Here is a 16,446-nt window from a genome sequence, read left to right as displayed (position 1 = left end):
TAACATGTATCATCATTCATGATTTCATTAACCCCACATCATATCGCCATTCGTCTACACAATCTCAATCCCTTGTAGTCCTACATACTTTTGAAGTCTCTATGTGTGGTCTTCTCATGTACCTATTAAAAGTTATTAAAAATAATGCCATTTTTTTAAAAGTTATTAAAAATAATGCCATTTTTTTTAAATACAGAAATTTAAAATTATTTTAATAGTTTAAATTGAGGGTAAATATTAAAGGTTATTCTAAATAGTGCCATTTTTTTTTGAAACACATAAATTTAATCTAAACTTACGACGAATGATTTTAATAGTTTAATTTGTTTTTAGGGCCAAATTTACTTTTAACCCTTTTAAGACGGGCCAGGAACCCAAAGAAAAACTGGACTAATACCCTAAGGAATAAGCGTCGCTTTGTGTTTGATGGTCCTCACCAATAACAATTCATTTATCTCTTTTAAGCATTAAAAGTTAGTACTCTAGATTTACTTAGGTTGATGGGGCATTGAGAGATGGAATTGCTTTTAGAACCAATATATTAGATCATCATTACTTTGTTATTATTTTTATTTATTGTTTATATAAAAATAGGAGTAAATTCAAAGAACTTGAAAAAAATATTAAAGGCTATTAAAAATAGTGTTTTTCTAGATAAAAAATTTAAAATGATTTTAATAGTTTAAATTTTTTTGAGGACCAAAGGTTATTAAAAATAGTACCATTTTTTTGAAATACAGAAATTTAACCTAAATATATGATGAATGATTTTAATAGTTTAAATTTTCTTGAGGGCCAAATTTACTTTTAAACCTTCTCAGACGGGCCAAAAACCCAAAGAAAAACTGGACGGCGACCTATACAGCTCAACCGCATTAATACCCTAAGTAATAAGCGTCGCTTTGTGTTTGATGGCGGAATATTAAAGAGATCATGTTTGATCCTCCGCGCCTCCCAAAAAAAGAGCGATTTGACATGTCGATCCTATACCTTGCTTTTGCTTTCTTATGAAGAATTGAACATTGATGAAAAGCGAAGCGCCGACCTTGATATGCCCAATCGTGGTGCCCGACCTTGATATATTTCCCTCTTCTTCCTTTTTCTTTGTAATACCCCAACGCCTTCCCTCTGCTTTCATGTTTTTCATAATCTTATTGATTTCTGTTCTAACCTAAATATGAATGCTGAAGAAACACAACGTTCGCCTAATGAAATGAAAAGAAAACAGATTAAGATCAACATATTTCAGTGTCTTCAATCCCAGTAGTTTAAGATGGGCTCAATTTCATAGGTGAAATTGATTTTTAGTATTTTATCATTTATGATAAGGAAAACTATCAAATTGAGATGACATTACTTGTCTAAAATCTTGAATTGTATCAAACTTCAGAACAGTTTAATGGTTTAATTTTCTTCTGTAATTACTAATTATTATATATTATTTGGTGAATTAAATTTAAACAACTATAAATCTAACGGTATATATACGGCCCAACCGCATTAATAGCCTAAGGAATAAGCGTCGCTTTGTGTTTGATGGTGCAATGAATACGGAAGGAGATGATGTTTGATCCTCCGCGCCTCCCAAAACGAGCGATTTGACATGTCGATCCATACTCCATCGGCCAGCGATGATCCTATACCTAATGAAGAAATGAACATTGTTGCAAAGCGGAGCGCCGACCTTGATATGCCCAATCATGGTGCACAGAATCTCGTTTGCTTTTATTTCATTGGATAGGCGGGAGCCTCCGGCTTCCTTTATATATTTCCCACTTGTTCCGTTTTTTAATACCCAACGCCTTCCCTCTGGTTTGATTTTTTCCCCATGGCTTTGTCTCATAATCTTAATGGTAAGGCTATCGGCATCGATCTCGGAACCACCTATACAGCTGTGTGGGTGTTTGGCGTGGCGACCATGATAGAGTGGATATCATTCCCAATGAACAGGGAAACAGGACTACTCCCTCCATGGTTGCCTTCACAGAAAATGAACGGCTCATCGGACAGCCTGCAAAGAATCAAGTCGCTTCCAACCCTGCAAATACAATCTTTGATGCCAAGAGGTTGATTGGCAGGCGTTTCTCCGATTCCTCTGTCCATGCTGATAGGTGCCTCTGGCCTTTTTATATTGTTTGCGGATCCAATGACAAGCCCTTAATCCAGGTAACATTCAAGGAAGAAGAGAAAATTTTTACAGCTGAGGAAATCTCGTCAATGGTATTGCTTAAGATGAAAGAAATTGCCGAATCATACCTGGGTTGTCAAGTGAATAAGGCTGTCATTACCGTTCCCGCTTATTACAACAATTCCCAGAGGCAAGCCACCAAGGATGCCGGGAAGATAGCAGGTTTTGAAGTGTTACAAATATTGAACGAGCCAACAGCTGCTGCGATTGCATATGGCTTTGACTGGAAAGCTTATGCATCACAAGATGGGGAGAACATCCTAATCTTCGATTTGGGTGGAGGAACATTCGATGTTGCTGTCCTTAATATAAAAAAGCACAAAATTGAAGTCAAGGCAGTCGGAGGAGATACCCATCTGGTGGGCGAGGATTTTGACAACAGAATGGTCAGCCATTTTGTGCAGGAATTTCAAAGGAAATACAAAATTGACATATCTTCAAATGCAAGAGCGCTTAGGAGGCTTCGCAGTGCATGCGAGAGGGCCAAGAGAGAGCTGTCTTCCTCTGTGGAGGCCATCGTTGAAGTGCCCTGTCTCCAAGAAGGCGAAGACCTTCATTCTAAAATAAGGCGAGCAAAGTTTGAGCAGTTGAACATGGATCTGTTTGAAAAATGCATTGAAATTGTTGGCAAGTGCTTGGAGGATACTGGAATGACTAAATCCCAAATTGACAACGTTGTGTTGGTGGGAGGTTCTACGCGAATACCCAAAATGCAGGAGTTGCTTAAAGCTTTCTTCGACGGCCAGAAGGAGTTGTGTAAGGCAATCCATCCTGATGAAGCTGTAGCTTATGGTGCTTCCGTGCAGGCTGCGGTGTTGAATGGCGATAACACAGCAAACCTCATACTTCGAGATGTCACTCCCCTTAGTCTAGGAGTTGCACTTCAAGGGGATATCATGGACGTGTTGATCCCAAGAAATACACAAATTCCAGTTAAAAGGCAGGACAACTACATAACTGTCAATGACAATCAGGAAAGAGTGAGAATAAGAGTGTATGAAGGGGAAAGACCTAATGTCAAACACAATAATCCTTTGGGCGAATTTGTTTTGAAGGGACTCCCGCGTGCACCTAGAGGCGATGTCCAAATCATCAAATGTCTGGAGATCGATGCAAACGGAATTCTGAAGGTGTCAGCAGAGCATAAGACTAGTGGGATAAAGGAAGTGATGATCATGACGAATGACAGCAGTAGGTTGGGCGATGATGAGATTGCCAAAATGATTGCAGAGGCAGAGAAACTCAAAATTGAAGATCAAGTGTGGAAGGAAACAGTGGAATTGAGGAATGCATTGGATCAATACATCTACGACATGACTAAAGGATTGAATAATGAAAAACTGAGGGGAGAGATGAAGGAGAAAGATGTTCAAAACATCAAAGCAGGTCTTGAAGAGGTAGGTGAATGGCTCAGTGAAAATGCGAATGCAGAGAAGGATGAATTGGTAAAGAAAATGGAGCATGTTAAAAGATTATGTATAAAAATAGACAAGAACCCATAGGGGCTGGTAACCTGAGTGAAATTCTAAATCATCTGCTATCGCACCCATATTACATTTTTGAGTTTGCTAAATCATTTCTCTATGTAAACTTGTTACATATCGATATTTACAATGCTTATATCATATTTTATATCGTAAGCTGTCTCTAAATGATCAATGGTATGAATTTTGATTTTAAAGGAATCAAATTGAATTGATTTTATTAGCCTAATTAATAAACAGTACTTCCACTAGTACATAATTTATGCAGCACTTTTAGAAACAATTTATTTTTAAAACAAAATATTAACCTGGGCAATAAAATACTTCTACTAATATATAATTTTTGCTACACTCTTGGAGGCACAGTTGTTATTTAAATTTCATGCGCCAGTCTTCCTTCTAGATGTTGAAGAAAGGGAGACTGCTGTAATTATATCATGTGATGTAAATCATCTCGAAAGGTCTAAGTTCATGCTTTCAGTTCTGTTCTTTAATATTACGTAGGTTAGGGTGCTTTATTAAATAGTATTACAATGTTGAATATGAGAATGCTGAAAGGAGAGTTGTCAGGATAGGTTGATTTGTATTTCATCATTTTTATCTGGGCAGCTACCAGAAAGGCTTAACACGTACAGTTTTATATTAAACTAAACATTCAGATTATAATTGTTGTTGTTTTGAATATTCAGATTATAATTAAAGTAGTTTTTTTTTTTTTTTTTCGTTAGTTTTTTTAATATTTTGGTTAACAGATTTTGTATAATTTATTTGTTAGTTTTTAATGTTGATTTGTATTTGATCATTCTTATCTGGATTTTTTTAGCCATCCTATTGATAGAAATCAATCGTTTTTTTCCAGATGCTCTTATTCAGCCCCAAGAAATACACAAATTCCAGTTAAAAGGCAGGAAAAAAGATTGTGCTAGATTGACTTCTCCTACCTCTTGGAGAAATTAGTGCATTCAGCCCCAAAAAGGATCTAAGTTTAGGACTGGAAGGGGGTAGAATTCAAGTAGAAATATCGATCTAAAGATTCTTTCCACATTCAATTTTGTAAGTAAAACTGAAAACTCACTCCTGCTCAATCATTTGTTTACTTTCAAATGTTTCACCGTAGGATCTCCGGCTATCAACTTCTATCCCTTTTTCCCTTTTTATTTTTGAGGTCGAAAAGCAAAACCAATATTCAGAGTAAGTTTATGGCCAAGAGCGGAGATATAAGAGTAACAATTACTTTGGAGTGCACTAGTTGTACCCAAGATAGTGTTTATAAAAGATTCCCGGGGATTTCTAGATATACGACTCGGAAAAATCGACGCAATACACCTATTCAATTGGAATCAAATAAATTTTGTCCCTATTGTTACAAGCATACCATTCATGGAGAGATAAAAAAAAGAGATTAAACGTACTACTACCCATGGATAGGAATAAATCACAGATATAAAAAGAAATGGTATTTCAACAAGATCTTTAATGGAACAATATTTAAAAAAGATTTTGAATAAATAGTATTCAAAAGGTTCATGAAACAAACTATGGATAAACCCAAGCAATCTTTTCGTAGACATTTGAAATCAATTCGCAAACATTTGAAACCAATTCGTAGATATTTGAAACCAATTCGTAGACATTTGTCACCTATTAGGTCGGGAGATCGGATCGATTATAAAAATATGAGCCTAGTTAGTCGATTTATTAGTGAGCAAGGAAAAATATTATCCGGCCGAGTGAATAGATTAACTTCAAAACAACAACGTCTAATGACTAACGCTATTAAACGAGCTCGTATTCTATCTTTGTTACATTTTCTTTATAATGAAAACTAATTTGATCCATGGGAAATAAGCCTACTCCTTAATCAAATCGGAGCTGGAATATATGTTCGATATATGTTCGATAAAGATGCAGATCTTGAGTCTATTGTTGAAAAAGTCAACAGGATTTCATTTTTGGAAAAGAATTGGATTGAATTCTTTTCGTTCATTTCCAATCCAATATGAAAAAACTTTTCAATATTTCGACCTTCCTGGAGGGAATTCTCCGGGAGAATTTGTTCTATCCATTCCATCTTTACCTATTTATTTCATCTATACCTAACCTATTTCATCATACGATAAGTTGTTAAAGATGGTGGAAAAGCAATTACTATCTAATACAGCTATTTGTGCAAGTGTTTTACGATTTGGAAGCAACTGCCTCTTGTACAAATATTGGATGAATCTATTATAAGAAACCCCATTGGCACGAGCTGCTGCATTGATCCGAGTAATCCACAAACGACGAAGATCTCTCTTGCGTTTACCTCTATCTCGGTGGGCGGAAACTAAGGCTCTAGCTTTCCGTTGGTTAGCAGTTCGAAAAAGTTTCGAATGGGCCCCTCGAGAGCCTGATACAAATGCAAGAATTTTTTTCCGACGTTTTCGAGCTATATATCCACGTTTCACTCTGGTCATTGAAGTTTACTCTCATGAATCGCTAATATTTTTCTCGGTTAGTCATTTGTTTTGTTTGGTCCATTGAGAATAACACTGATTCTTCTTATTTAGAAAATAAAAGTTCCAATGGCTTTTGCTAGTGATCATCTTATCAATTGTATAAGAACTAATTCTTTGGCAATGACCCTGTGTCATGATGACTATATTTTCCCGATATTCTTTTATCTATATGGATAAAGCACACAATTGCTGGGTAGGCATTTCATCCTCATTATGCAATGCTCGATCGTTTAACTCTTTCTTTGTTCGGATCATAATCGAACTGGACTTCCCGAGTTTACCCAATCTATTATTCTTTCAATACTAGCCTTTTTCCATTATTATTCATGTTACTAATGAACAATTATTCAATTTATTCCCTATCTATTCTAATTTTAAAGAATAGGTTGGAATAGATAGAATGAGAACATATTTATGATTGTAAGGAAATCCATTTTATGGTATTGTGCACCAGAAAAAATTTTCGTTCATGGAATCATTTGTGTAAGGGAATGAAGGAAATTATCAAATCTGTAATTGATTATGCCTAGATCTCAGAGAAATGACAATTTTATTGATAAGACCTTCACAATTGTAGCAGATATATTATTGCGAATAATCTCGATGGCTCCGGGGGAGAAAGAAGCATTTACCTATTACAGAGATGGTGTGATTTGATATTTTTTCCGTTCTTCTTTTTTGGGGAAAGAAAAGGTAAGGTATTCGGGAATAAAAATTGGGTAAAATAAAACTTACGCTCAGTGAAGGTGAGTTCTGGAGATAGAACAATTCCTTCTGTCGTGTATCCCCGGTCAATGCACCTTTAGATGCTTTCATCTCCTGAGGATTTTAGTACCGAGCGAAAGGTTACACCTATGCAATAGGCCTTGCTTGTATAGTTGAACCTATTTGATAGGCGCGCATGAGGGGAGAAAGCACTACGTATGGAAATCGACAACACAAAAGCTTCGTTATAGCCCATATGCATTACCCTTTTCTGAAGGGTAGTGAGAATGGTTGGGACAACAAACATCCATCTCGTTTGTACTTCGGATACCCTTATAATGGAACCATCGGAGATTGTTGAAGTGATTAATCCCCGGAGAATACAGGGCGTTAAGAACAAAGAAATTGTTAGAGGTTCCATTCCTAGTAGTAAGATCCTTGGTATTTGGAAAAGAATCTTTGCAAGAAGGATGGCTAGAGATTCATTGGAAATACACTAGCCCCTGTTAATTCATATATTGGGTCAGAATCTTTTTTTTTTTTCAATTCCACGGATTACTCCCCATATTACCCACTGTAAAGAAAGGAGGAGCCGTATGAGGTGGGAATCTCATGTACGGTTTTGAAGCGGAGATCATTTCAATGGAATGAACGACCGTAACGAATGTCAGCTCAATCGGAAGGGGAATATGCGGAAGCTTTACAAAATTATTATGAAGCTATGCGACTGGAAACTGATCCTTATGATCGAAGTTATATACTATATAATATAGGTCTTGTGCATACAAGTAATGGGGAACATACGAAGGCTTTGGAATATTATTTCCAAGCATTAGAACGGAACCCATCCTTACCACAAGCTCTTAATAATACGGCCTTGATCTGTCATTACGTGCGACTATCTGTACCATAAAATAACTTAGTTAATAACTACTACGAGTAAGGACAAAAAGCGGTTCTAAACCTTCGGGATGCGGTAATACATCCAAAAGATTATCCCATCTGACGTGCACTCCCCTTGATTCAGGAATAGCGACATGAACTAAATGCCCTGTCCAAGCTAGAGAACTGACTCCGAAGAGTCCTGACAAATGATGATTGAGACGGGATTCAACATTTTTGAACCATGGAACACTTGGTCTCCATTTAGGTTGTAGATGTAACCTACCCGCTATTAAAAAGATGACAGAAAGAAATAGCAAGAAAAGAGCTCCAGCATAAAGATCTTCGTTAGTGCGTAAGCCAATTGTATACCACCACTGATAAACACCAGAATAAGCAATATTGACCGGACCGGGAGCACCTCCTCGGGTAAAGGCTTCTATAGCTGGTTGACCAAAATGAGGATCCCAAATTGCATGAGCAATGGGTCTTACATGTAAGGGATCGCGTACCCATGCTTCAAAATTGCCTTGCCAAGCCACATGGAACAAATTACCAGAGGTCCACAGAAAGATTATTGCCAACTGACCAAAGTGGGAAGCAAAAATTTTATGATAAAGGCGTTCTTCGGTAATATCATAATGACTATAAAAGTCATGTGCGGTCGCAATACCGAACCAAATACGACGAGTAGTTGGGTCCTGAGCCAAGCCTTGGCTGAACTTTGGAAATCTTGATGCCATATACTTTTCAAATCCTCCTAGCCTTTATCCTATTGCAATAATTCTTGCCAGGAAGAACGCCCATGTTGTGACGATTCCACCCAGAAGGTAATGAGCTACTCCTACAGCACGTCCCTGTACAATGCTCAAGGCTCTCTACATATGCACCGTCCCAAGTAACGGTATTTTATTAGCTGTAGCGAAAAAAACTCTCATAGGAGCCCGAATATGAATAGATAGAGCCTAAATATTCCATGGATAATGAATTCAATTGATGATGGAAGCACCATAAAGATCAATTATTGAAAGAAGGTTCGTGCTGATACGATCAAATCTGCTCGTTGACAAGAATCAGGAATCAACTTATGTAATAGAGTTGATCTACTAAGCTATTGAGCAGCGGTGTAGCATCAGATCCTAAAGATGTGAAGTACTCCAGCCAGAGAGTACTCTCCAAAAATTCTATACGGAATTGAGATAGTTACCTTGCAAAAAGACTTTGATTTGGACAATCAATCTGAAGTATAGAAAGAGATATACTTCATCTTTTTGAGGGTAGGAGAAAAGATAGAACCTGATCATTGAATTGATTGGAAGTTAAATCAGAAACTCATGTCATTGACTTTTTTTGGTCCTTTGGTTAATATGAACTCCCAATGAATCATCTCCAATTCTTTGGAAATTTTGGTAGAGGACTAAAGAATAGTGGATTGAGCCGTATGAGGTAGGAAACTCTCAAGTACGGTTCTGATAATTCAACAGGAACAGGAAGAATCTCGTATTTACTCTTGGGACGACAATAATTGATCTTTGTAAATTCTCTGGACTATTTCTATAGTCATAGAGAATAGATCGTAATGGGTACAAGGAGGGAGCATCTCGGATCCAGCGACGAAAGGTTCGAACCAAAATTTTCGGATGAATAGAATAGGGTATTCGTGCATCTAATATAGAATTTGAATGCGGGAATTTATCCTCTAAGAAGGGAAATATTGAATGGATCGACCAAAAACTCTTACATTCATTCATCCCTTCCACAAAAGATTTTGACCATATAGAGAACGGAACTTCCAGGACCAATGTAAGTGCTTCTAGTACCAATTCAGAATAGAAACTCTTCTTGCGATCAACTAATGGATTTGGATCGCAATTCACGAATAAAACAATTGAATGATTTTGTTGACGTATTTGACCAATCAAACGTTTTACAGTTAGGAAACTTAATTGATCATTGGAACTTAAATGTTCCATCGGTCTGGAGGAACTTGATACATAGGTCCATCGAAGTAAAGCAAAGCAAGCAGGAACCTAAAGGATCAAATGGAACGAGATAAAGACAAGTAAATCCCAAATTGAAGGTCTTTCAAGAAGAAAAGGATTGTTCGAAAGGGAGGAGACTGCTCAATAATTCCATATCTATGTTGTAGAATCATAACATAAAGGAATACTCAATTTCACTTGGAACTTGAGCAGAGAGTAGCGATCTCTCTTCAGAGCGAAAAAGAGTTTTTGCATCTTTTTTTTTAGTTACTTGAGCCGGATGAGAGGAAACTTTCACGTCCGATCCTGAAGGGGGGGAAATCTTAGAATAACCTATCCAAATCTTTTTCTTGCTAGGCCCATAGCTAACAAACCAACTTTATTGAGATCACGGGGTACATTCGATTATGAGATTCAATCCTGGAGAGAGATTTAAGATTACCATCTGGAGAAGTTCGTTTAATATCTGAGAACTGCTCAGCCACAATTGGACAAGTGGGTAATATCACTGCAAACAATAGAAGTTTCGGTAAAGCTGGAGCTAAACGTTGGTTGGGTAAGCGTTCTAAGGTAAGAGGAGTAGCTATGAACCCTGTAGACCATCCTCATGGAGGTGGGGAAGGAAGAACCCCAATTGGCAGGAAAAAACCTGTGACCCCCTGGGGCTATAGTGCACTTGGAAAGAAAAGTCGGAAGAGAAATAGATACAGTGATGCTTCAATCCTTCGTCGACGTGAGTAAGAATGGTTGGATATCCATAAAAAAAAAGGAAAGAAAGGTAATTGATCATGGCACGTTCACTGAAAAAAAATCCTTTTGTGGCTAATCATTCATTGAGGAAAATTAAAAATCTAAACATAAAAGAAGAAAAGAAGATAATAGTTACTTGGTCCCGGGCATCCGTCATTGTACCCGCAATGATCGGTCATACAATTGCTGTTCATAATGGGAGGGAACATTTACCCATTTATGTAACATATCGTATGGTAGACCACAAATTAGGAACCTATCCCCAAGTTTTACTAAGCGACTGAGATATTACAACTAGTTGTTGATTTACCGATTCTGCCTTTCCCGTAAACTGCTATTTTCACCGCCAATCCTCCTTTATCTAAATCTAAAAGTTATCTCTTTATTTCAAGGTTCTATATAATCGAATTATTCTTTTTTTAAAGTAATACCTAATATTGAATGGTAGCAATAATTATAGATCCTATTGTATTTATAGGTCAATACCTCTAGGGTGGGGTGTCCAAGAGTTGATAAAAAACCTTATTGAGTTTCTCGTTTATACACTGATGATCATGGGTCGGTCCAAAGAACAAGAATCTTGCCCGTATATGGGAACCCTCCGTTGTTCCTCAGTAGCTCAGTGGTAGAGCGGTCGGCTGTTAACTGATTGGTCGTAGGTTCGAATCCTACTTGGGGAGATCCGTTTTATTCAAAATAAAGCTCGTTTTTACCATTAGGAGTAAGTCAAACGTTACCTGTCCTTGTTCATAATATATGAATGCACAATCGCCACAGGATCAAGATAGGATCCCGGTCGTCCGGGAAAGGCAAAATGGAAACAACGGTCTCTTCGAAATACTGAAAAGTTCGGAGAAACAAATCCATTGTTCTCTTGATGTGATGACATTTCGAGCACTGAAGGTGAAGAGGCCTCTATTTGCTCGACCCGTTACCAGCTGTTAGAACTATAAGTTCGTTCCCTGGAAGTCAGAATTGGATCCCTGCATGCTGTCAATCTATTTTCCCTCGGATTTGGAAGAATCTTTCGTTCTATAACCCTAATCTAAATCTAATAATGAGGAAGATTTATAGGAGGTCAGACACAAATATGCTGGTTACTCTCGGACGTACCGGGTATCATTTTCGATAAATGACCCTTTGTGAAGACTAAGTTCCATAGCTTTGCACTATCCCAATCATATCATAATCTCCCTACCCCCGAAAGGCCTCCCTTTTGTCCCCTTTCGGGGTGGACGAGGAGGGATTCGAACCCCTGACACCGTGGTTCGTAGCCACGTGCTCTAATCCTATGAGCTACAGGTCCCGTCTCCGCTGGATTCGTTCCCAGGAGTCCCTCCCAAAAGGAAGGGATTCCTCTCTTCGGGGTAAGAGGATGCAGATGCAATTTTATCGCATCGCTATGAGCGAGCGCAGGTATTGCGTTTCAAATAAAAGTAAAGTGTGGAGTGGGAAAGAAAATATGTAAGAAATGGGTTTCAAAGAAGACGACCTTCTAATGAGAAGAGGCATTAAGATTTTTATCATCCTGGCATCGAGCTATTTTCCCGCAGGGCTTCCCCTACAGTATCGTCACCGCAGTAGAGTTTAACCACCAAGTTCGGGATGGGTTGGTGTGGTAGGGAGATTTAATAGTCATAGGTAAACGATTCATGTGATATAATGATTATGCATCATTCGCATACCTGTAGCAGAAATAGATCATATATCATGTCCCTATCTCCAAAAATAGAAGAGAATGGAGTTTTAAATATAAGAATAAAAAGTTTGAGCATCGATATTCGCCATGAAAAAAACCAGGCTATAAAAAAAAACTATACGACCCAACTTTAGCATAATCACTCTGCTATAGCTAGCCCTTTGGGATACATATTTCCCGATCGATCTTTTCGGCGCATTTACCTTTATTGCCTCTGCGAACATAGTAGCGCAATAATCCCATTGCGTTACATAGGGGAGATATTGTTCGGTTCTAAACAATTTGCTTCCTACCCCCCCTATGTAAATAATCTGATAGAGGTTCATAGCCAATAAAATATTTACCATCTAGCAATAAGTCGAAGAACAACGTGTATCGATGGATAATGAGGACCCATACTTACCATCAGGGGTCTTTCAGCAAGCATGATCATGTGTAACCCCTCTTCGATTCGTTTTCTAAATGAGAAAAATAAAAAGAAAAAAGAACGTCTGGATCCTGGATCTCTAAAAATTGGATTGGAATTGAAAACTTCGAAATTAATGGGTTTTTAGCCCACGGATACCCAATTGACCAATTAAATCATCGTAACGAAGTTTATCCCTCTTGGATAGATAAACCAGAAGTTGCTTACGTTTGCTCAAAATTTTCCACAAACCCCTTTGGGACGAATAGTCTCTTCCGTGCAATTGCAGATGCTGTGTAAGTCTTAGGACCCGATTGGTTAAATAAAATACCTGTAATTCAACAAATCCTCTCTGTTTATCGGGAATCAGAGATGAACTAATGGACAAATTATTGATCATAAAAAAAACACAAATTTTTCCAGGGCTTAATTTTTTTTCGAGTCAGAAAAAAGAATTAGATCCATTCTTTCATTTTCATGGTTCATATAATAATTCTGATTCGTTCCGTCCGACCATTTAAGAAAAAATGGTCGGATTCTTCCTATCTTCTTGGAGGAACATATGGTTTTAACCTATGGCAAAATATGATACGAGATGTAGAATCTTTTCACATTGATGAAACAGAACGAACAGATTGGTTCAATTTTTGCCATATCCTGAAACTCCATTGAATCAATCCATTCTTTTTTTTTTACGAAAACGGAATTGAAGCAAAAAATTTATCAATTGACAGTTAGGGGATACATACGTATTCTCAACATCGCGGATCGACTCCCATCATTTGTATTGAACCAATATCTATTCATGCAAATAATATCCTCTAATCGATAACTAGGCCAAAGAAAACGTTTAATTATTTGTGTTGTATCTACGCTAAGATGTTGGTCTCTTCCCATGAGTTCTTCATCATTTTGTATGTCTTTTCCATTGGAAAATCCTACATGATCGTTCTCCAGATCAAACCGATTCAAGATTCGAAATTCTCTACGACGTTTTGGAAGCAAAATATCTTCTAAATTGAGGGAACTAAAAATATTTTTTTCATCCCCCAGAATTTTCCCGCGTTGCACAGATCCATCATAAAAATCTCCATCTATCCATTCTCCGGCTCTTTTTTTTAACTTCAATGAAATACTTACGATTTTATACATCAGGAATTGGTCATCCACTATGCTTGATAAACGATATGGTTGAAAGACCATTATTTTTTTTATCTTCCCTTATTTCATTGTCATTGCATACCTTTCCCCGAACATTCCTCTGAAGAGCAAGTTCTTTCGATATTTTATTTGCACTGCTATTCTTCTGAATAGCAATGCAAAAGGCCATTAGACTCAGGTCAATATTTCCCTCTTGGATCCGAAGATATGTTCCCGGATCCTTCATTCCGGACATAACCCTGCAAATATTCGCCAGATAGAAGAAACGTTTTTTCCCTAGAACGTCTACTACTTTGCATTGAAAAAGACCTTTATTAGTTTTTTTCTTTCCATCAGTTTGTTGATCTTCTACTTGACCATCTTGATCTTGACCATCTTGATCTTCTACTTGACCATCTTGATGTTCTACTTGACCATTTTTATCTTGACCATCTTCTACTTGTTTGTTCTTAACATTTGATCTAATACCTATTATTTGTTCTAGAACATTTGTTGTTTCCTTCCGTTCTTCTTCCTCTATCTTTTTCCGCTCTCGTTCTTCCCGTAAAAGTGAATTTCCTGGTATGAATTTCGATTTAGTTTCATAATATATGTTCTTTATTCCCGAAAGTTCCGGGAATAACCAGAAATTGAGATCTAATTGGGATATTCTCTTCTCGATTTTCGGAGAATCCATAATGCCAACATTTTCTCTTCGCGTCTCGTCAATCCCCTACTGATTCGTAATAAGATCAGTCTTTTTCTTTTGCCTGTCAATACTTGTTGTATGATCGTAATCACAAGAACGTATAGCATCGTAAATATCAACAGTACCCTTTCAAGGACCCAGGATCTAATGTTCCGTTGTAATCGTAATCTGGATTGCGTCATTGAATCTGATTCGCACTATAATCGTTAGGATTACAAAGGAATCTATGGATCTCACCCCAATGAAATGGGGAGTGATATTCCATCGAGCCTGCTTAGCTCAGAGGTTAGAGCATCGCACTTGTAATGCGATGGTCATCGGTTCGATCCCGATAGCTGGCTCTTTTCCGTTCCGTTCCTCTCATTTCCATAATCCACAAAGTTTTGTTAGGATCAAGATGGAATGGAGAATACTCTTACGATCGTTCGTCGGGTCCGTCATGCCATGATCATTTACTCCCAACTAGGAACGGGATGAATGAAATGATTGGAGCTATTATGATCAATAACAAATTGGAGAAAGATCTTCGTTTTCCATATAAAAGAATTCCAGTAGTACTCATACGGGTTATATTATTCTTTCTTCTTTCTAGCACTATTTGTTAATTGAATAAGGAGTTTCTATGTCCCGTTATCGGGGACCTCGTTTAAAAATAATACGTCGTCTGAAAACTTTACCAGGTCTCACTAGTAAAAGACCCAAAAACAGAAAGGATTCTATGAACCGGTCTTCTTCCAGAAAAATATCTCAATATCGTATCCGGTTAGAAGAAAAACAAAAATTGCGTTTTCATTATGGACTAACGGAGCGGCAATTGCTGAAATATGTTCGTATTGCTAGAAGAGCCAAAGGCTCAACGGGTCAGGTCCTATTGCAATTACTTGAAATGCGTTTGGATAATATTCTTTTTCGATTGGGTATGGCTCCCACCATTCCTGGAGCTAGACAATTAGTGAATCATGGACATATCCGGGTCAATGACCATATGGTAGATATACCAAGTTACCCTTGCAAACCTCAAGATGTGATTACTATAAGAGATCAACAAAGATTGAGAGCTATCATTAAGAAGAATATAGATCTGTTCCAGAGGGATAAATTGCCAAATCATTTGACTTTTCATTCCTTACAATATAAAGGATTCATCAATCAAATAATAGATAGTAAATGGATCAATTTGAAGATTAATGAATTGTTGGTCGTAGAGTATTATTCTCGTCAAGCTTGAATCGAGAATGAAATGAAAGAGAGGGGTGGGTTGGTTGCTGGGCATTTGGAAATTATGTTCTTCTCCCTTCTTTTTCCCTTCCCCGAAGGAGACATTTTATAATCCTTACGTACGTTACTTGTTATCCGCGATACTTTTTTTTATTGCTTCTTAAAATAGTCTTTACGTTTCCCATACCACGAACCGATGTTCGTTCTATTTTCTCTATTACAAATAGAGGTAGATTGATCCTGGAATTAGGAAATAGTCCTATTGGGATTCAATAGATTGGAAAAACAATGGATGAGAAGAAAATAGATAGTAGGGCGAAGATGCGGAAAGAGAGGGATTCGAACCCTCGGTAAGCAGAAGCCTACATAGCAGTGCCAATGCTACGCCTTGAACCGCTCGGCCATCTTTCCTATGAGATCTCTTGGTTCTAATTAATAAAATGAGTCAATAGCAAATTCCTTACGAAACAAATTTTTTTTGTTCGGGTACGAACAGTTCAATCTTTCGGAAATAAATAGATAATAAGGTAATGATTCAATCCCCCCCGGAAAGACGAAAGGACATTTTTTACAAAGGTAGATTGACCCACACTAACACTTCCGCGTAATAATTCTACCAGAGGAGATCCTATTACAGGAATAGCCTCAGGCACACCAGTCACAATTTTCACTGCCCAATAACCAATTTGATCCCAGGGCAAAGAATAACCAGTTACACCGAAAGATACGGTCAACACAGCCAAAATTACACCTGTGACCCAAGTTAATTCACGGGGTTTTTTGAA

The 16,446-nt window shown here is 37.5% G+C and overlaps 3 non-coding genes and 1 pseudogene across 3 annotated transcripts; 3 read left to right on the top strand and 1 right to left on the bottom strand.

The window, feature by feature from the left end:
• The first annotated feature begins 1,828 nt into the window (after window positions 1–1,828).
• Window positions 1,829–3,820, top strand: LOC149230775 (heat shock cognate 70 kDa protein-like; annotated as a pseudogene).
• A 7,277-nt stretch (window positions 3,821–11,097) lies between these two features.
• TRNAN-GUU (transfer RNA asparagine (anticodon GUU)) lies at window positions 11,098–11,169 on the top strand. The gene has a single exon. It is a non-coding gene; the product is annotated as a tRNA-Asn (tRNA).
• Window positions 11,170–14,711: 3,542 nt separating this feature from the next.
• Window positions 14,712–14,784, top strand: TRNAT-UGU (transfer RNA threonine (anticodon UGU)). The gene has a single exon. It is a non-coding gene; the product is annotated as a tRNA-Thr (tRNA).
• A 1,201-nt stretch (window positions 14,785–15,985) lies between these two features.
• Window positions 15,986–16,072, bottom strand: TRNAA-GGC (transfer RNA alanine (anticodon GGC)). Its single transcript has one exon. It is a non-coding gene; the product is annotated as a tRNA-Ala (tRNA).
• Between the last annotated feature and the right edge of the window lie 374 nt (window positions 16,073–16,446).

Source organism: Pinus tabuliformis, chromosome J (genome assembly GCF_031772625.1).
Source record: "Pinus tabuliformis cultivar Carrire ecotype Pingquan chromosome J, CPIR1, whole genome shotgun sequence".
In the NCBI taxonomy this organism is placed as follows: domain Eukaryota; kingdom Viridiplantae; phylum Streptophyta; class Pinopsida; order Pinales; family Pinaceae; genus Pinus; species Pinus tabuliformis.
The sequence above is the reverse complement of the archived record's forward strand: the minus strand, read 5'-3'. Positions and strand labels throughout refer to the sequence as shown.